We start from the raw sequence: 22,232 nt of genomic DNA, 5'->3' as shown, positions 1-22,232 counted from the left end.
ATTATCGTATTCCATCTGCAATATTTGTTATAGTTTGTCTATGTACTGTGCGTTTTGTAAGATGCCATGTCTAGCTGTTTTTGAATGCAAGAACACATTCTGTGTGAACGGCTCCACACTCCATGCTGCCTGTTCTCAGTAAAGCTTGGCGAGTCGAATTGTCTGCAGACTCACAAAAACACACATTTGGTATTTCGAGGATGAACTGCTTTGATGGTAAAAAAAATAAAAATAAAAACGTGTTAAGGAAATTATGTATAGGTGATGGGGCATGATTAATTTCATTATTTTAAATGATATGTGTTTTTTTTTTTTTTTTTTTTTTGTAAATATAATTTATACAAATAAATTGTTTACAATTATGCTGTTTACAACTTGTTGTATTAACATGGAATTCTGCAGTCTCATTTTTGTTTATCTGCATTTTACAACAGCTGTGAATGCAGCTCATCCATTCAGATTTTAGAGTCTTAACTATCCATTGTATAATTAAAGATACAAAATGATAGAGTACTAAAGCAAAGGTTTTGGCACAAGACGGAGATGGTTATGAAAATAAGTCAACTGAGACACATTAATCAACAAAACAAAACACTATTTGTCTTTCATTTGACATAATCAGTTTTTGTACCTTCCTTTCAGAGAATAAAAGTAAGTAAATCTCATGCAATTCTCCAATACTTCAAGTACAGTATATTATTAGCCATGGGTTTAACATTGATGATTGCTTAAAAACAAAAACCTTTTTTCCCCCTTTTAAACAAGGCTGAAATTCACAAAAAACTTCTGATGTTTGAGAAAATCAGCTTTAACAAGACTGAGAAACAATTTTCGACCTACATTATATGATACTCATAAAGCTTTGAATATAAATAGGCTGTGTTTTTCCTACCAAAGTGTGCATAGTAGTTTGGTCTAAATAACACTGACTCAATGAAGAAAAGTTGATGGCTTCTGAAAGCAAAAACCACTCATTCAATCCCCTAATGCAATGACTGAAAGACTGAGGGGAAATCTTTCTGAGAAGCAAATCAATACGTATAATTGCAATATCTCCCTTGCCAGTATTGTTTGGTGGGTTTTAATTAGAGGTCATTCATTTCTCACCAAACAATCGAAACATTGTAAAGAATAAAGCAAGCTTTTGTGTAGAAGTATAATCATTTAAAAGTTGGATATTGGGCTACTGGCTTAGGGATATTGAAATCTGTTATTGGTTATTTTATAAGTAAATAATTAAATAGATTTATAAACATTTTAGAAGAAAAATGACTTATTCCAGAACTGTTGTGATTCTGCAGGAGGATTCAAACAGACAAGACATAAATATTCACATAAACAGACTGTATTGGTGATTGGTGATACCAGTCTGGTGATGTGACAAGACAACAACAAATTTTACACCGTGGTACTTAATATTGCTAACAATTATTTGACGTTTATCTTTGTAGGATTGAAAAAATGTACAATTTACATTTGTATGGATTTTGTGAGTATTTACTAATAGTTTAGAAATGAGTAGTGGGGAAAAAAAATGCCATACCATTTCCAGCTACATTTTAAAATGATGATACACACAAATCATTGAATCAGAGTTGAAATGGACAGTTTAAACTGATTTATTGTATAGTAATTGAACTTGTCAACTCTAATGCTGTTTTTGCTACTGAAGTTAAAATCAGAGACACTTTTAAAACATCTACTTTAACACTTTCAAACCCTTAAGTCACAAGATAGGTAGGGACTGTAAAACTAGTCAAATGCTGTTATCTTTTGGAACCTTAGGTCTAACTGCCAAAAAGCGTATTAAAGGAATAGTTTACCCAAAAATGAAAATTCTCTCATCATTTACTTACCCTCCTGCCATTCCAAATGTGTATGACTTTCTTTATCTAACAGAACACAAACAAAGATTTTTAGAAGAATTGTTCAGTTCTATAGGCCCATAGAATGCAAGTGAATGGTGACCAGACATTTCAAGCTCCAAAAATCACATAACGGCAGCATAAAAGTCATCCACACAACTCTAGTGGTTTAATCCATGTCTTCTGAAGCGAGATAATTGGTGTGGGTGAGAAACAGATAAATATTTAAGTAATTTTTTACAATAAATCTCCACTTTCACATTCACATTCTAAAAGAGAAAGTTTAAGTAGAGATTTATTGTAAAAAAAAAAAAAAGGAAATAAATAACTGATCTGTTTCTCATCCAAAGTGATTGAATTGCTTCAGAAAACATACTGTATATTAAACCACTGGAGTCGTATGGATTACTTTTTTGCTGCCTTTATGTGATTTTTGAAGCTTCAAAGGTCTGGTTACCATTCACTTGCATTGTATGGACCTACAGAGCTGAGATATTCTTCTAAAAATATTTGTTTTGTGTTCAGCAGAAAAAATAAATAAATCACACATCTGGGATGGCATGAACGTGAGCAGGGGTGGGGCCAGAAGGGTGGCACGGGGTGGCAGCTACCACCCTAAAAGTGAGCTTTGCCACCCCACTTGCCACCCCAACTCGGACCCCGCTCACGTCCTGGAGACGGTGTGCAACGGCTTAACCCGTTCGTGTCGTGCATGGGCCATAACAATGTTCCACCTTGTGATTTTGGAACAAAAATTATAGTAGCTACTTTAAAGCTTTTCTCAGAACAAAATGCACTTTTGCAACTAACAAACTGGTGTCAAGGTGATTTTAGTGAATGTATGAGGTCCACAAAGTTGTCCTAGCAGAGTAACCACAGGTGTAGTTCATTACATTTTATGGACATGTTCCACTTACTTTTGACAACCAGATTTCCCAAATACCTTTTGTCTTCACTTTGAATACTAGTGTGCAAATACTTATCGTTTACTTAAATGTGTTTCTTGAAAAGTATACTTGCCACTTGGTTTGATATTTTGTAATTTAATGCAATTACATTCATACATTTTTAAGCGTGGCTAATATACTTTGCTAACATTTCACCGTTAAGTATTTTACATTTTTTATGGCCTGTCCCTCAAGTAATCAAACAAAGGTAGGTGAACACAGCTATTTTGAAGCAACTTCATTATCTCCTGTCGCTTCTATGACACTTTCATCTTGCGTATCAGCTTGCATGCTTGACTGGTCTTGAGACGCGGTCTTACGAGTCCAAAGTCCAACACCCTATCAGATGAGCTACCGCAGAAGTTAATCACATTGGAATACGTGTGTAAATGTAGGTGGGTCGGTAAAAGTGTTAAAATGTATCGTTTTTCAAATGATGCGTTAGAGTAACTGTTTTGATATCATAAAATAGCATGATGTGAGTAATAGAGCAATAAAAAAGTGTTTATAAAGTCATAATCAGCCATTGTAGTCATGATTTGTGTGAATGTAAATAAAACGCACAGTTGTTGTAGCACCTCTAGTGTTCATTTTACCAGGAAACTGCAGCGAAACAGAATTCTACACATAAAAGTCGGTTTGCAAAAAATTAGTTATAGTAACGTTCATTCAGTGTGGCTAGGTTGGTTTATACACACGTATACAGTATAACACTGTGTCTATAGTAGTGGTGATGATTTTGATCATGTTAGTGACTTGAGTCTTTTGAATCCGTTCACCAAAAAGATTTGTTCAAACTCGTTCATTGATTTATTCATAGACAATTTCAGAAAATTACACCTTTGCGCATGTAGATGGCACCAAATGACCAACTGGTCTTTTACGTTTTGGATGAGTATTTACATTGAACCAAAAGCAAAGAGTCATTTATGACTGGTACCAGTCGAATAATTTTTTATTAATATTTGTGTGTCAACAAACATACTAAGAGACTTCAGCACTGCAGAGTGTTTAAGCATCATAAGCGTTTCCCCAACAAATAACAACAAAGCATATTTATCATTTTGTAAACTGCTAAGCATAACTTATTATCAAGCTATACAAAAAGAAGAAAACATTATTGCCCAAAAAAATTATTATGAGTTTTTATTTCATACATGTCATTATAATGTGTGGTCATCTCATCATTCAATTTTTTTCCAAATTCATCAGGCCCTTTTTCTTGTTGAACGAGATTGCCAAACTAAACGAATGACTTGATCCTCTCGTTCAGCCAGTCAGCAGATTAATTTAGTTCGTGAACGAGTGTACCAGTACATTCAGTTTGTTCATGAACGAGACATCTCATCTCGTTCAGACTCCAATGATTTGCTCCTTCACAGCCTGCACTCAAATGCTGTTGGCTCGTGGTATAGTCAGTCTTTACATGCATGAAATGCAGTCGAGCTCATTGGCTTCGAAAGGGAGAGATGTCAGTGGACAAGAAATATAAATCAGTGTATGGAGGTGAATGGAAATGATTAATTTACTTAAACGATTTGTTCACAAAGAATGATTCATTCACAAATGAAACATCACTAGTCTACAGTGGAAGAGTTGCATCACTTCCCATCATGTCGTGTCGGCTTAAGGTTGTTTACATTGCAAGCATTGAAATGGTTGAAATATCTCATGTCCAAACGTCATAACATCACGTTCAGTCACAAATGCAATGAGAACCAATAAGGTTTAATGTTATCGACATAGCCGCCATATTTAATTTAAGCACTTTATTAATGATTTGATTGGAGTGTTAATTATGACTTAAATTACGCTCTGTCATCACACAAAGTGATCGTATCACTTCAGAAGACTTGGAATATTTAGTGCATTATTCCAAGTTACTGTGACAAATAAAGTTACTATTCACTGCCATTACGGTATTATAAACCCTATGAAGACTTTTAAAAAATGTGTTCTACTTATAGAAAATCATACTGTTTTGAAGCGACATTAGGGTGCATAAATAATGACAGAAGTATTATTTTAACAATTTCTTTAAAGACCGAAGGAAGATAGAAGATGCTTTGCAATGTCACACTTCATTCCAAGTAATCCCACGTAGGTAAGAATAATATCCATTAAATGTTTGCAACTCAATGAGCACATTTTACTAAAAATTTCTGTTCGCTGTTCACAGAAATCTCCAATTCATTTCAATGGCACGTTCTGTAAAGCTTGTCTGCGGAGCTTAGAAAAGGGTCAATCACAGCTCAGGATAGTGGCTAGTATAATACAGGTTCTATAAATAACTTCATTTCTTTTTGTATAACTACATTTCTGCCTTGTCGAATATGGCACAATTATATTTACATTTATGCATTTGGCAGACGCTTTTATCCAAAGCGACTTACAGTGCACTTATTAAAGGGACAATCCCCCTGGAGCAACCTAGAGTTAAGTGCCATGCTCAAGGACACAATGGTGATGGCTGTGGGAATTGAATCAGCAACCTTCTGATTACCAGTTATGTGATTTAGCCCATTACGCCACCACCACTCCTAAACATTATATCTAAACAAGATATAATGAATATAACAAACAATAAATCGAAATGATAGAGAATAGGGATATTAAATATCCTTAATAGGGATATTACAGTGCTGTGAAAAAATATTTCCCTGATTTCTTTTATTTTTGTGTATTTTTCATACGAAATTGTTTAAGATCTTCAAACGAGGCAACCTGAGTAAATACAAAATACAGTTTTCAAATATATATATATTTTTATTATATATCCAACACCTATATCACCCATGTGAAAAACTAACTGACCCCTTAAAACTTCATAGCTGGTTGTGCCACCTTTAGCAGCAACAACTGCAACCAAACGCTTCCAATAACTGGAGATCAGTCTTTCACAACGCTGTGATGGAATTTTGGCCAACTCTTCTTACTCTTCTTTGCAGAACTGTTTTAGTTCAGCCACACTGGAGGGTTTTCGAGCATGAACTTCCCATTTAAGGTCCTGCCACAGCATCTCAATTGGGTTCTCAAGTTAGGACTCTGACTAGGCCACTCCAAACTTTAATTTAGCTTCTTTTGAACCATTCAGAGGTTTCAGATGTTTTGGATCATTGTCTTGCTGCATAATCCAGTTGTGCTTGAGATTCAATTCACGGACTGATGACCGGATGTTCTCCTTTAGGATTTTCTGATAGAGAGCAGAATTCATGTTTCCCTCAATTACTGCAAGTCGCCCTAGCCCTGAAGCAGCAAAGCACCCAACACCATCACACTACCACCACCATGCTTGACCGTAGGTATGGTGTTCTTTTTGTGGAATTCTGTGTTTGATTTATGCCAGACTCATCAGTCCACAGAACATTCTCCCAAAAGATTTGAGGATCATCAAAGTGTGTTTTGGCAAAATTCAGATGAGCCTTAATGTTCTTCTGTGTTAGCAGTGGTTTTGCCTCTCCACTCTTCCATGGATGGCATTTTTGGCTAGTGTCTTTCTGATAGTGGAGTCATGAACAGTGACCTTTATTGATGCTAGAGAGGCCTGCAGTTCCTTGGATGTTGTCCTTGGCTTTTTTGTGACTTCCTTGATGAGTCGTCGCTGTGCTTTTGGAGGAATTTTGGAAGGTCAGCCATTTATGGGAAGGTTCACTACTGTGCCAAGTTTTCTCTGTTTGGAGATAATGGCTCTCACTGTGGTTCTTTGGAGTCCCAGAGCCTTTGAAATAGCTTTGTAACCCTTCCCAGACTGATGTATTTCAATCACCTTTCCTTCATCGTTTTGGGAATTTCTTTCGACCTTAGCAAAGTTCTATTTAGATGTTGATTTGATTGAACAGGAATGGCAGTAATCAGGCCTGGGTGTGTCTAGTCCAGCTGAATCCCATTATGAATGTAGTTTCATTTGGGGATTTAGTGACTAAATACTTTTTCACACAGGCCCAGTTGGTATTGGATAACTTTTTTGCTTCAATAAATAACATTATCATTTAAAACTATATTTTGTGTTTACTCAGATTGCCTTTGTTTTATGTTAGATTTTGTTTGAATTTTTGAAACAATTTAGTATAAGTTATACACAAAAAGAGAAGAAATCAAGATGGGGCAAAAACTTCTTCACAGCACTGTAAATATGACAAATCAAAATCACATCAGAGGCCACCAATTAATTTCATGAAAGAAACGCTGTCTTTTATAAATGTTTAAGTAAGGTTTCAGTCCACAATGTTGATGCAATTCTTGCCCTAGTTCCTGAAAGCTTGCGCTGCCATTGTTTGGACGATGTGTCATTACTCGTTTATTATGATAGCTTGTGATATATTAATCTAATAGCTGACAAAAGGGGTTTTAGTAGGAAAAATGGTTATTTTAAAGGAAAAGTTTCAAAAATGAAAATTCTGTAATTATTTACTCATGCTCATTTTGTTACAATGATTCAAATGCTGTTATTTTTTCTGTGGAACACAAAAGACATTTTAAAGAATCTTTACATAGCTCTTTGCATAACAATGACATTCACACAAAAAACATGATAAAACCATCATAGAAGTATCATAAATATATATAATCCATATTGCTTGTATATTCCAAATCTTCTGCCGTACGATAGGAACAGACTAAAATTTAAGTCATTGTTTCATGAAAATATTCCCCTCCACAGAAGCTCATATACTGTATAGCCACATTTGCAACATCAAGCTTGACTGTTTAGAAGACAATGAAGTTGATTTTACAATGAGCTCCCAGTTGTTTTTTTACATACTGTTACAATCACATTTAAGCTGCGTTCACACTGCCAGCGACATCGCACGAGACAGCAACATTATCCTATTCATTTTCAATGAGAGCACAGTGGCTTCCGGCGACATGAGCTGCCGCGGCCGTTGGCGACAGAGATCGCCATGGAGAGCGACAAGACAAGTTGAGAAAATGAAAACTTTATGCAAATGATGAGCGACATTCACAAGCGACTGCCAATGAGAGCGAAGACAGCAGAGCTCACGTCATCTGTCTCCTGGCAGACTGGGGACGAGTGCATGCAAGACAGAGGAGCAGTTTCAGCGTCGTGAGGGATTTTTACTGTTCTGTATAATTTGTCTGTAACCACATGCATGGATATAATAAAACAATGATGCGTGGAAAAGCATGTCAGAAACGGTCTCCATTCCGAGTGAGTTTGATTCATTCATTCATGATAGATTGATTGTCTTATTAATGATTTAATACACTGAACACTGCTGCACATTTTATAAAACACTCTACACTGCAGAATGTACAATTTTAGAGACAAGAGAACTGATTCCTTGTCAAACTGTAATGATATCTTAATTTAACCAGTATTAGGTCTCATCCGTGATCAAATTTTTAAACGTTATTGCCAGACGTGCAGTCCTCCAATAACGTTTCAGCGACAAACAGTAGGAACGCCCACTAGCGTCACAGATCACAGAGTCAAGCAACACCAAGCCACAAAGTCGCTGGCAGTGAGAACGCAGCTTTAGTGTTTAGCTAAATACTTAACGTGTGTCATTTTTTAAAAAATGTTTTGGATTACTTTTGGCTAAATGGTACATTTGGTAAACAGTATAAGTGATATTAAAGACAGTATAAGTGATATTAAAGAAAAGCGCAGTTTTCTTTCCTTCTTTAAATTTTTCCTATTGGGATGTTGGGGGAGTGTCATAAGGATTTGTTCCTTTTGTAAATAGCCAGTAGCCCTTACTAATGCCCAATCGTGCTAGTCAGAGGCAGGTGGCATTAGGTGGGGGACATTCTCATTCTAGAGAGCTTATGATTATGAATGATGATTTTTCAATAGTTTCCCCGGAAGAAAAGTTAACACAGTAAATTATAAATGTGTGTATATGATAAAAGTTAATTTTGTCAACTTTTAAGAGTACACTAATATAGGATATCTTGAAAGCTAACAGACATGGACTAAAATCTACAAAACTCCAATTTTGATTTCATGGGGCCTTTAAATATACCCTCAACACAAAACATAATATGCTGTAATATCAGTAAAATGGAAGAGGTGCAAGCAATGTATTTTAAAGAAGGTCTTTTTAGGATTGAAATAAGAGATTAATTCTTAAGACAGCGATAATACTGCATTCCATTCAATGTTGGATAATATTCCTACTTGACATCTCTGACTTCCAGGATAAAGACATTCCGTTTTATGACGCTCAGAAGATTATGTACAAAGAAACAAAACAAAACAAAAAAGCTTTGCAGTTGTTTGACATTGTTATTATTTTGAAATCGGTTGGGTATTGAACTTTAAAAGCAATAAAGATTGAATATCTCTAAATACATTGTAGAGATGTACAATTTGTACCTCCAAATAATTATTCATTAGAAGGTGTGGTCTTAACCTATGTGGCGGAATGATCCGCCCCTCTGGCTCGTCATCGTCGCCCCACCTTTTAGGGCCGCCCTTCAGCCAGGCTCACGATGGGAATTTGGCGGGAGAGCGAGAAGAGGTGCATAATTAATAAGCCTCGTTTGGTCAGCGGTGAAGCACACCTGATGGGGATAATGCTTCATCACCGCTGTCTTTAAAACGCAGTGTGCACCTCTTCTCGGGGAGCCGGCTTCAAATCTCCATGTGTGCACACACTGGCATCCTCACACGCCCAGGACCAGAGCTGGGAGGGATCGGACAAGTGGACGCGCTGCCGGACCCATTCTTCGGACCCCCAGACGGTGTAATGAGTCGCCGGGGGTGAACTGCTCACGTTGCCAGCGACGGGCTAGATGCCGGGCCGCCTTCCCCTCACGCTTGCTGCGGGCCTGGGAAGACAGGCCGCCAGTGACGCTGCCGCCCCACGCGCCGTGGACTTTGGAGGGGAGCGTGAGCAGCTGACTGACCCAGCCCGTGCCTGGGCTTTCCTATGAACACTACCCCGCCCCTTTCATGGAGCCCCGTTCACCGCGAGGATGCCAGATTCCCCCTTTTATTATGAACACTATTTCCCCTTGGACACTTTATTACCCCTTTTGGACATTTTACGTTTATTATTGTTTCCAATAAATGCCTCTCCGAGGCTTGACGCCACACCCACTGTGTCTGTCTCTTGCTCACCCTGCCACACCTATGACAGGTGCTATCCTGATGCGCATTTGCATGGAGCAGAAGAACGAAGTTGCATGCGACAGCACCTCTGAAACATTTATGTCCAACATGCATTTTTACTGAAGAGTGTCTAGAATTATGGACAGGTGGACACAGGTTCATTTAAAAACACTTACACTAGTACTTTCATCCAACATCAGAACTATCAAAATTAACGATTACAAATACAAAACTGTATTTACATTTATTTTCAATAAAGTGTGCAAATTCAAACAGCTATGCATTGTGTATTGATTTACAGAAATCAAATGCCCTGTGTGTATTTGTGCATTGTATTGTGAGCTTTTAAACCAGTGTATCGATTTTGGTATATGCACACATGGCTAGATGATACATAAAATAATTATTAAAATATATCATTTTTTTATGATTTATTAAAAGTAATTATATAGGGGGCCTGGGTAGCTCAGTGGTAAAGATGCTGGCTACCACCCCTGGAGTTCGCCAGTTCGAATCCCAGGGCATGCTGAGTGACTCCAGCCAGGTCTCCTAAGCAACCAAATTGGCCCAGTTGCTAGGGAGGGTAGAGTCATATGGGGTAACCTCCACGTGGTCACTATAATGTGGTTCCTTCTCGGAAGGGCACATGGTGAGTTGAGCGTGAAGCCTCCACACCCGCTATGTCTCCGTGGCAACACGCTCAACAAGCCATGTGATAAGATGCGCAGGTTGACGGTCTCAGACGCAGAGGCAGCTGGGATTCATCCTCCGCCACCCGGATTGAGGCAAATCACTACATGACCACGAGGACTTAAAAAGCACATTGGGAACTGGGCATTCCAAATTGGGAGAAAAAGTAATTATATATTTCATAAAAATATAGAGCTCTTAAGTGCTTCTTAAGATTGGATGTGGAGTCTATTTCAATGGATAAAGTTTTTTTTAAGGCAAAGATGATATTGCACAATTATATTTGTCCCCCGTTTCTCTTTGAAAATCTAAAAGTTTGAAAGTGTCAACACAGCATCAAATCTCATTTGTTCTTTTCAGGGCTGTAGCTAATGAGGTGAAAGGTAGAAATGATTTTAGGAGCCCACAGGTCCAGAAAATGTTTTAAACTGTGTTTTTAATATAAAAGGGGCCTAGACCAATATACAGTCAGGGGGCCTAAAATTCCTTGCTATGGCCCTGGTTCTTTTCTCATGACATAATGACATTTGGTCACGAGATGTGCAAGAACCAGTGAGGTTTGATGGTATTTGATTTGATTTGAGAGTTAACAATGACTTTAATTTTAGTCTGTTCATCATACAAAGTAATCGTGTGCCTTCAGAAGACTTGGAATATGACACACAAATCATATGGACTACTTTTAGGACAATTTTGGAACCTTGAGCTTTAACATGAGTCACTACTATTATTTATCGAAATCAAAGAATGGAACATCAACATTTTTTATAATATCCCCAGTAAAACTAAAGTCATATGGGTTTGAACCACATGAGGGTGAGTAAATAATGACGGAAATTTCATTTGTGAGTGAACTATTGTTTTAAAATATAATGTTACATCAGTGTCATCCCATACTAGTTTAGGATGAACTAATGTTTTTATTAACCCTTTGTAACGGTTAAAGTCTCTGCTTAAGTGAAAGGAGGCGGTGGGAATCGGCTGAGCAGTCAATATAAACCTTTAATGGTATAAAGAAGCTGAAACATAACATAGAACGCGCACACACACAGCGGCCACGTGTGTCTCTCTCTCTTGAACTGGCGCCTCTGGCTTGTCTTTATCCCCTTCCCAGCTGATTAGGACAATTCAGCGCCGGGCGTGTGTCCTCAGTCTTTTATCCTTGTTTTATTCAGGTTCCGGGGCTTTTGTAGATCAGTGGTTAGATGGATTGATCAGTTATCTGCATTTTTTTCACTTTTCTTGGTGCAAAGGGCAAAATGGGACGTTTACACGTTTAAATGAATACCTGATGCTAAAACTATATCGATTTATAGTTCTTACCAGGAATATACTTTAATGTCTATTGTTGTTTATGCTTGAGGGCTTGCGTTTGGCTGTTGTCTTTGCATAATTAATGAGGTACATCTGTGCAGGTTTTGGGGACTGTTTGGGGGTGTTACTAATTAACGTTTAAAAGTTATTGTAGGTTATAGTTATGTTTTAAGTTCCGTTTTATGTTAATTATGTAATTTTATGTTATGGCAATTTTATTTATTTTTTTTTAGTTACCACGGTTGAGAGAAGTGTTCCTTTGAGTTAGATGTGAAACTGTTTGTTGTTATGATGAGTAATAAAATGTTTATCAGAACTCAGGTTCAAGTGAATCAATTGATTTGGTAAATAAATCTGTGTTTTGTAATATTGCTACATGCTGGTGACACTAGTTGGTGAAATAATATTACTTGACCAGTGTGTTATACACTTAAAAGCATTAGAATCAAAACAAATAGTTTGATAAGGTATCAAAGCTTTATGAAGCATGTTCATAAGTGCTCATCACTTGTTCAAGTTTACTATTGCCTGATGTTATTATTGCTTACAGGGTTGCTGCAGAGTTTTTAAAATCAAATTTAAGACTTTATAAGACCTTTTTTCAAGACCTGAACAAATACAATTAATACCATATCCCCATACTAAAACAAAACAAAACAATCTCAAAATAAATCATGTATCACAGACTCTTAAACGGGCAGGGGCACACATTTAACATGGCCTTAACATTTTATTCATAGCCCGGACGTTTTAACTTTAAAAGGCACTTTAACTTTGAAATACATTGGGGACTCTTATTTTGAAATGCTTGCGCTTCACTGTTTCCAGCTGATCATTCAAACAAATAAGGGATATAAAATGTGCACTCCTACAATAATCTACAACATATTACAATATAAACAATTAAAAGTAAACATTGTCATATATCATCAACACTACATCATCATCATAATCATCATCAATAGCTGATCTCGAGTGATAGCTTGTCATAAATTTCTGATATGGCTCAATGATTATGAACTGCTCCGCAACAGCTGAAAACACTCACAAGCTGCCACCTGCTTGGAGAAAATACAACAGTGCCGCGCTTTCACTATGAAGGACGCAGCGCATGCATTTATTATTTAAAACATGTTCTTTTGAAGTTTGATAATCACATTAGGTCATATCACGATTCCCATCTTTCCATCCCCAAATTTAAGACCTCTTTAAATAAAAATTAAGACTTTTGTTGTATTAACTAAGTTATTTAAGACTTTTTATGACATTAAATTTGGGGAAACTGAATTTAAGACATTTGAAAACTTTTTAAGGGTCCGCGGGAACCCTGTGCTTAAGGGAGACATCAGTTTGATCATTATTTTCTATCAAGAATAGGAAAGCGATAACTCAAAGCAGCTAGTAGTCACTCCTTTTCAATCAGTTCCCATGCTATGCTACTATAGTACTGTGTGCGCCATAAGTGCGCATATTTTTATGTCAGCCGGAGTTCCATTGAGCTGTACGCTAAAAGTGGGAGGGGGCATGGCCACCCCCGCCACCCCTGGTTCCGGCGCCCCTATCCTCACACTAAACAAAATGAAAAACTGGGATGCCCAAAGTTCACTGATAGTGTTTAACAATATTTCAACCCAAAAAACGGAATATTGAGTCTAAACAAGATGTAATAATTACATCAATAATACAATGAAATGTGGCCACCAAAGAATTCCAGTCAGAACACCAAATAACTACATACAACACGCGACTGATCATGAGTCGCGAGCTCAATGACATCAACACTAAATAGAGTGACAGTCCTTCATCTCCCACCCATCATCAGTGGCTTTCACTTCATCACATCAATATTAGATAACAGATTTTACGGCATTATCCGTGTTATAAATTCATTGTCCTGTTTCATCGAGGTTTCGTTCACTGAAACATGTTTGCGCATCCCACCAATAAACCAACATGCTTACTCTTTTCCACAATTACCAAAAAACAATCGATAAACACAGCCGCTGTAGTATAACAAAAATGATCTATAAATATTACCATGGTAATATAATGGGGCTGCACCGCACATATTTCACTTGTCTTGCTGATTTGTTTAATTTAATTTCAACTGTCGCAACTTGAGTATAGTTAGGTTTCTGTTCGCTAACTGTTTTGCCCCTTCTCGACCGGCAATGAGTAATAAGAAGACTAAGTGGGAATGGTCAGGGTATATTCAGGCAGGCTTCAAGGGTTTGCATTCTTCTGTTATTGCTCTCAATGATCTGTGATGCTCGACCACCTTGCGCTCTCTCATCATAACATCAGCGCTGTCAATGTTACATTTATTAGATTACAGCAGTCAGAATAACGCTTTGAGTTCGGTAAACATACAAACGTACCTTGTTTTGTCCTTGTGCGTGTTTAGTAGTGCTCTGGTGCTTTGAGTTTGCAGGAGATCCAGAGGGGGCTGAGTAGATTGAAGTGACTAAGATTTTTCCATTACGTCTCTTATATGTTACCCTGAGGGGGGAAGCAGAAAGCAGCTCACACTACTACACCTGGCAAAGTTTTCATTCATTCACAGAGAAATGCCCTTCATGTACAACCAGCAGGGTGCGAATTATTACCACACACACCCCCAGCCACCCCAAAAACAAAGTCAAAACAAAGGCTGGGATAACTTAAAACGTACTAAATATTTTACATTTACATAATACACAAATACATATATATGTACACATAAAGTACATTTTGACAAACAACGTATGACACCAATTTTACGCTAAGCAGTCGCGTTCGCCTACCACAGTATCGGCGCTCAACAAACTACCATTATGTTTGAGTCACAAGAATATATATATATTTGTATTATTTATTTTTTTATATAATTTTAAAATGTTAACAAAACTTGGCACTGATAACCAGACAGTAGTGGGTTTCGTTTATTGAATAATGCACTTATATCAAATGTGGTATGTGCAGTTTTGGTGTTAAAGCCCCTAACAAATGTATATTTGTAAAGTCAAATGAGCACGATTTCTAAAGAATTAAAGATATAGGCCATATACAGTAGATATACAGTATAAAAACATTGCTAACTGTTAAGACAACTTGCTATAATTTTTTTTCTTTCTTTCTTTTTATTTGATGACCACTAGAATATTAACACAAATTCTTTCATATTTATTTTATCAAAATTAAAAAATTACATTGTCATCCCCTTCCTTCCTCAGACCCTAACTTCTTGATATAGACTAGATTAAACATATACTAAACTAAAAAAAAAGCAAAAATCAAAGTTACAGTGAGGCACTTACAATGGAAGTGAATGAGGCCAATTTTCAGAGGGTATAAAGGCAGAAATGTGGAGCATATAATTTTATAAAAGCACTTACATGAATTCTTCTGTTAAAACTCTTGTATTATTTGAGCTGTAAAGTTGTTTAAATCGTAATTTTTACAGTCATTTTTAGGGTTTTAGGTTTTGTTGACATTACATCGTTATGGCAACGAAGTTGTAAAACTGGCTATAACTTTACATAGAAAAAGTGATAAAAATTGTATCACACTAAAATCATGTTAACACGCATATTTATTACTTGTGGCTATACTTTTGAAATAATGACTACAGTAGTGGCCAAAAATATTGAGACACTTGGTAAATATGAGCAAAGAAGGCTGTGAAAAAAAAAAAAAAAATCTGCATTGTTCAGCCTTTTGATCTTTCATTCAAAAAATTCACAAAAATCTAACCTTTAATTGAAGTAAAACAATTGAAACAGGGGAAATATCTCATTATTAAATACATATTTTTCACCAAAACACATTGGCATCCTTTTATTCAGTACTTATTGCATCCTCCCATTGCCAAGATAACAGTTCTGAGTCTTCTCTTATAATGCATAATGAGCCTGGAGAACACCTGGTAAGGGATCTGAGACCATTCGTCCATACAGAATCTCTACAGCTCTTTCAAATTCAGAGGTCTATGTTGGTGGACTCTCATCTTCAGTTCACCCCACAAATATTCTATGGGGTTCAGGTTAGGGGACTGGGATGACCATGGCAGAACCTTGATTTTGTGGTCAATGAATCATTTTTGTGTTGATTTTGATGTTTGTTTTGGATCATTGTCCTGCTGGAAGATCCAACCAGTGCCCATTGTAAGCTTTCTGGCAGAGGCAGACAGGTTTAGATTTTGTATCTGTTGGTAGTTGATAGAGTCCTTGATGCCATGTATCCGAACAAGATGTCCAGGACCTCTGGCAGAAAAACAGCCCCACAACATTCAAGATGCAGCACCACATTTAACTGTGGGCAATGGGTACTTCATCTCTGTGTACGCCAAACACATCTCTGGTGTTTCTGCCAAAAAGCTATTTTTTGTTGTTGTTTTGTTTCATCTGACCATAGAACCCGGTCGCATTTGAAGTTCCAGTAGTGTCTGGCAAACTGAAGACGCTCGAGTTTGTTGTTGGATGAAAGTGGAGGCTTTTTTTTTTTTTTTTCTTGAAACCCTCCAAAACAACTTGTGATGTAGGTGATGTCTGATTTTTTTTTTTTTTTTTTTTTTTTAACTATCTGACCCCAAGTCCCAACTAATTTCTGCAATTCTCCAGCTGTGATCCTTGGAGATTCTTTGGCCACTTGAACCATCCTCCTCACTGTGCATGGATAAAATATAGACACACATCCTTTTCCAGGCCATTTCTTAACATCTCCAGGTTGGTATAGCTGGTTGCACCAGCTATACGTACGTTAGAACTTATCCTAGTTGTGGCGTAAATAGGCACTAAGTCACAATTTACGCCCTACTAAATATTTGAGCGCTGCACCATTAAACTTAGGTAGGACGTAACCCTACGTATAAACTAAATATTTACGGAAGCCTCCGACCAGGAGTAATGGTTGGAATAAAAAAGCAGACTGACATTTTATGACATCAATGAGCTCATGTTTTGCGTGACAAGCTTCAGTAATTTCGACATATATGATGGTGTTGGCATTTACACTCGTTTAAATTTACAAGAGAGAGAGAAAAAAAAACGTAATTTTAGCAGCTCTTCAGCATGAAAGCGTTCTAACGGTGCAGTTTTCAGGATGCGTCGCTCAGTGTCAAGTTTCAACACATTCAATATATATAGGTTATTAAAATGAATAAATGTCTATTTTTCCAGCCTGTTGTATAGTATTTATTTATCACACCTTATTTATTTTAGATACAGTTCCTATATATTGTTATTTACACAGGGCAAATATACTATTTATTAAATCTACTTTTATTGCGTATCATATTTTAATGGGGATATAATTTATTACAGCTGACAGTTACATGAGCAGACAAAGTTTGAACATCAACCGTAGCGAGATAAACTGAAATAGGCTTTTTAACACTTCTGTGTATAATATAAATTTGAAGGCTGTTTATCGGATAAATACAGGTAAACGTCATATTATGCGACTACGCATTACTTTACGGAGAGCTTACGACCTACTAGTTAAGTCTTGCCTTAAGAACAGGTGGTGCAACCGAATTAAGCTCTGACTTAGTTACAAACTAACTAGTAGTTGCTAAGCCCTTAGTGTGAACTTTACGTCCCAACTAATGTGAGAACTTATGCACAGCTGGTGCAACCCTACCCAGTTGATTGGAACTTGTTAATTATTGCCCTGATGGTGGAAATGGGTATTTTTAATGCTTTGGCTCTTTTCTTATAGCCACTTCCCATTTTGTGAAGCTCAACAACCTCTTACTGCACATCAGAACTATATTCTATAGTCTAACCCACAGTGATTTATGATTAAGGGAATTTGGTCTGTGTGTTACCTCATATTTATACCCCTGTGAAACAGGAAGTCATGGCTGAACAATTTCATGTTCCTAGTCACCCAGGTGCACTAAAAAAATGTAAAATATGAATGGGAATATACTTCAGATATATTTTACTCATAAGAATTTCTAGAGGTGCCAATAATTGTGGCCAGCGTGTTTTGGAGAAAAATATTTATTTAATAATGAGATATTTCCCTTCTATCAATTGTTTTACTTCAATTAAAGGTTTGATTTTTGTTAATTTTTTGAATGAAAGATCAAAAGGATAAACAATGCAGACTTTTTTTTACAGCCTTCTTTGCTCATATTTACAAAGGGTGCCGATATTTTTGGCCACTACTGTATCTTAACATTTACAGATTGGCCCCATTCACTTCCACTGTAAAAGCCTCAGTGACTGCGTTTATATGGACACCAGAAAGTGGCTTATTGCGAGAAAGCAGCGTGTTCCAGTTTACATGCACTGTGTAAGCAGTTTACACTTTACTCCCATTTATATGTGGCTCGGTCAGTAAGCAACTTTCTCCACAGCAACATAATTTCCCTGTGACACTTTTGAAAATAACAAGCATGTGATCTGAGGAAGACTTCACTATTTTATTGCTTGTTGCTTTGCTTTATTTACAGATATTCCAGAGTTGTTGCTGTGTTTGTTTCCTTAAATTTCTATCAGGACCTGAGTGGAATTGGTCTGCAATAGTGTGGTTTCCCTCTTACATAAAACTCTGGGATTCCCCCATTGTACCAGCACATATACACAAATGTGAGGGAACATCAATATTTTACATTGGTGTGCATAAATGGGTATAGTTTATAGTGTATGTGCTTTTCCCACTGTACTACCAGAAATGTTGAATTCTTTCCAATTTGTTGACTTGTTGTTGGGCTCCGTCCTATGACATTAGTTATCCGGTCTGTTCACACACATGTGCACTCTTCAAGAACCCATTAGAATGCCACTTGTGTGTACATGACCACATAAACCGCATTTTCCGGGAGATAGCTGGGTGTATTAAATCGCTTTCTCATAACCCCTTAAATGGCATTAGGAAATTGCCATTCTTGTTTACATGACGTTTCAGAATGCTGCTTACTGCAAAAAACCCTGGAATAAATAATTTTCTTAAGTGCATGTAAACATGGTCACTATGACCCAGATTTTTGCTTTTTTATAAAGAAATGGAGGGGCAAGTCAAAATTTATTTTTGTGGCAATCAGCATATGCCACAAATGCTGTCGATTGAGCTGAACTTGTATTGAACCCAGAATATTACTTTAAGGAGTAGGGCCACCTATTTGCTTTCAGAGCTGTCGCAATCCTTCTTGGAATGCTGTCGCACAAGTCTTGGACTGTGTGTACTGGGATATTTTTCATCTAGATTTAAAATTGTTTTTAAAAGGAGAAAGAGGTGTTAATTCATGCCTCAGTCTCAGTTCTCATATGGCAAAATTTTGATTTCCCAATATGTTTCACAGTTGGCAATTAACATTTGGGGTTGAACGGATCCCTTGGCTTTCTTCAAACATCTCCAACCAATCTGCTCAGGGGTCAAGGTATTGTGCTCTCTAAACCATGATATATGTCTTTGACCTTGGATATAAGTGATTTCCAACTGGTCTATTTTTATTTTTTTTTTGGTTAATGAACAGATTTTGAGACTGGGTCACAGAGGTGCTGATTCAGTTTTTGGCTCATTTTTCTAGGCTGGTATTTAGCAACTATTCTAAGAAATGCGCATCTATGCCAGTTGATGATTTTCGATTTGTGACCACTGTTCCTTTTTGCTGATGCATGCCATGTTTGGCATATTCTCTCATGACTTGTGTGTATGCTCCTCTTAACATTAAGTAATTCAACAGTTTCTATGACCAATGCATCTGCAATTTAGACACTGACTGTACTTTCCTATCCCAGATCATACTTTATGTAGTATCCAAAAATGAAATAAATAAATATGCTAGATGTATATATTTTGTAAAATTTTGGCCTACAGATACTTATCTTTCCAACTGCAACACTGTGGCATGATCCAAAGTTATAATACTGACTGGGGGCTATTTATACTGCAACTTCACAGCCATAATAGCAAATGCATTGCTTTCATTTTCGACAGCAATTCAGATGGACATACTTATTGCCCATGGATATGGTGCAGTGTTTTTTTGGATATAATAATGTAATAGCACAATGTTAATTGCACCAGGCAGTTAGAGCTGACTCTTGTGAATAAGGTGTTATTATCTATAACAAGCCTCATATACACATAAAAGTATGTTTGTGCTGAAAATAATGGCGAATAAATTTAAATACACAACACCATGCAATAACAGCACAAATAGTGCTTGTGGCCTATATCACAAAGCAGGATTAAGTGGCAAGCTAGGTAAGTTTAAACTTAGTTTGAGCATACTCTGAATGTATGGTACTAGTAAGGTTAAGGATAGGTTTAGCCATAGTAACATACGCTAAATGGCTAAGCCTCTCCGGCTCATGTTATGTTCTCGATCAAAGATTGCACACAGATACTGAACCAAACAGCTGTCAGCAAAATGACATATCTGACAATACGGTCACTCCCCCCATATCTCTTGCTTCAATTCAAAGTGCACTTTAAAGAAACAATTTTAGAAATCCACCAAATCAGCTTTTTGTGATAATTATTTATTCATGAGAAATAGGTTTTCACTGCATTTAATTTAAAGACACTTTAATTGTTTTCCTGATCATTTACCCACTCTTGCTTCATAGGGCACTCCACAGAGGAAGAGCGTGAGCGAACCAGCTGCGCTACAACGCCACCTCGCCTTGGAAAGATGTGCCTGTATGCAACTGATTGCTTCTTGTCTGACTACAATCTCTCGCCGAAAGCGTCACCAAAGAGTCCCTGCTGCGACAAGAGCATTGAGCAGAAAGACTTTGTCCTTGTCACGTATTTCTGATAAGTTCCACCAGAGATGACACTCAACAGACAACAGCGCAGCTCTTTGAAGGGGTCTGGTCCGCTTTCGTCCATGTCCTCCAGTAGATCTACTTGGTAGGCCTGCAAGACCACCATAGTGTGCAGGGCCAAACCAGCTTGGCCCGCTACAGAGTAAGCCTTACTGACCAAAAAAGCACATGAGCCTACATCACTTGGACGGATGCACCGGCCTTGATTTCCATGTCTGTGCTGAAGAGTAGGGGCACAAGTGGGTTATGACAGCCTCTTCGACTAGGGGAAGCTCTGAATGGCCTCTCTGCGATGCTCGATCAAGTGAAGTGAAAGCCTTTGCACCAGATACATGCATTTAGTCATAAAAAACGAGTGCCGCTTCTGCATTGGTCAGACCCAGACAGAAAAGGCAGCGCTCATAATCGTTGGAAAGAGGAAAATATATCACTCACATGGAGGGAAACATTTGCAAAACACCATCTTGAAAAAGACCTCATTAAGCAAAAGGCTATTTTTGTCTCTTTTCCAGAAGAAACACACAGAATAAATACACAATTGCAATACACAGAAGTGTAAAGGATAGCACAACAGAGAGAAGAAAATAATCCACTCTCTGTTCAGGTGTGCCAGTTCAGATGACAGCGATGCGTTGGGCTTAGAAGAGTACAAAAGATGAAATTGCACTCCTGAACAGAAAAATTGTGTTGTGCTCTGGTTTACATGCTTGCAAGCACCAAGCGCCATATGCCAATGAGGTTGCAGTGATTTCATATGAGCTTCAGAGATCATCACTCCTGGGAGGAGTTCCCATAGCGACAGCAACTGACGCAGTGTTGAAGTGACAGACTTGAAAGGGCACCATAATGAAGCATGATTGAATTTGGTGGGTATTGCCAAACTAAAACCAATCCTTGAATCCTAAGTTTGTTCAGCTTGCATTGTGATACATGGCATTGGTTTAACTGGCGGGTAAATAACACAAGTTTTTGCATTGACAAACAGCGCATAAACTTGGCACAACTGTTTTCACCCCTTATTATCTTCCCCCGATTAAAAGCAAATGTTTGGGGGGCACTTGACAATGTTCACAACATAGATCAGAGAGACTCTAAATGGAAATGTCTCATCCAGTTGCAGATATCGCTGCATGTGGGAGTCCGTCAATAGTTTAATTATTAGAGATGGCTTTGCAGTGAAGATGGGCATACTGAGTGTGTGTAATGTGTGTGTAGCAGATGGCTGAAAGGCCGCACTCTGTGCTCCTCCAGTGACTTCAGATGGACTGGGTGGTGAGCAGACAGATGGCTGAAGGTTTGTTTACAATTCACCCAGCCACACTGCCAGCAAAAGACCAAATCATCGCAATTCAAGGATGTCCCATTTCAACAGACTGATAGAAAACAGAAAGACCTTTCAGAGTGCCATTTGTGTCCCTCATACACGTTAAAGCTTACTTTACACAATGAATAGCTGATGTCAACATGTTATTAAAGAAAATTCTTCTGAAACACCAACAAAAATCCAGCAACTTATTTTTAGTTTTTTACATTTCTTTCACCATGATGATTTTTATGTTAGTAAATATGCGATTTT

General features: G+C 37.5%; 1 protein-coding gene across 8 annotated transcripts in view; it reads right to left on the bottom strand.

Annotated features, from left to right (window-relative positions):
• The window catches only part of LOC127425930 (plasma membrane calcium-transporting ATPase 2-like), a 396,733-nt gene extending 382,361 nt beyond the window's left edge, over window positions 1-14,372 (bottom strand). For 3 of the 8 annotated variants that reach the window (XM_051672265.1, XM_051672268.1, XM_051672266.1), the window contains exon 1: window positions 14,273-14,372. The gene's annotated coding sequence lies outside the window, so the exon portion shown is untranslated. The remainder of the gene's footprint in view (window positions 1-14,272) is intronic. The other 5 variants (XM_051672269.1, XM_051672261.1, XM_051672260.1 and 2 more) reach the window with 5 other exon arrangements.
• Between the last annotated feature and the right edge of the window lie 7,860 nt (window positions 14,373-22,232).

Source organism: Myxocyprinus asiaticus, chromosome 35, assembly GCF_019703515.2.
Source record: "Myxocyprinus asiaticus isolate MX2 ecotype Aquarium Trade chromosome 35, UBuf_Myxa_2, whole genome shotgun sequence".
NCBI lineage: Eukaryota > Metazoa > Chordata > Actinopteri > Cypriniformes > Catostomidae > Myxocyprinus > Myxocyprinus asiaticus.
This window is presented reverse-complemented; position numbering and strand designations above follow the sequence as displayed.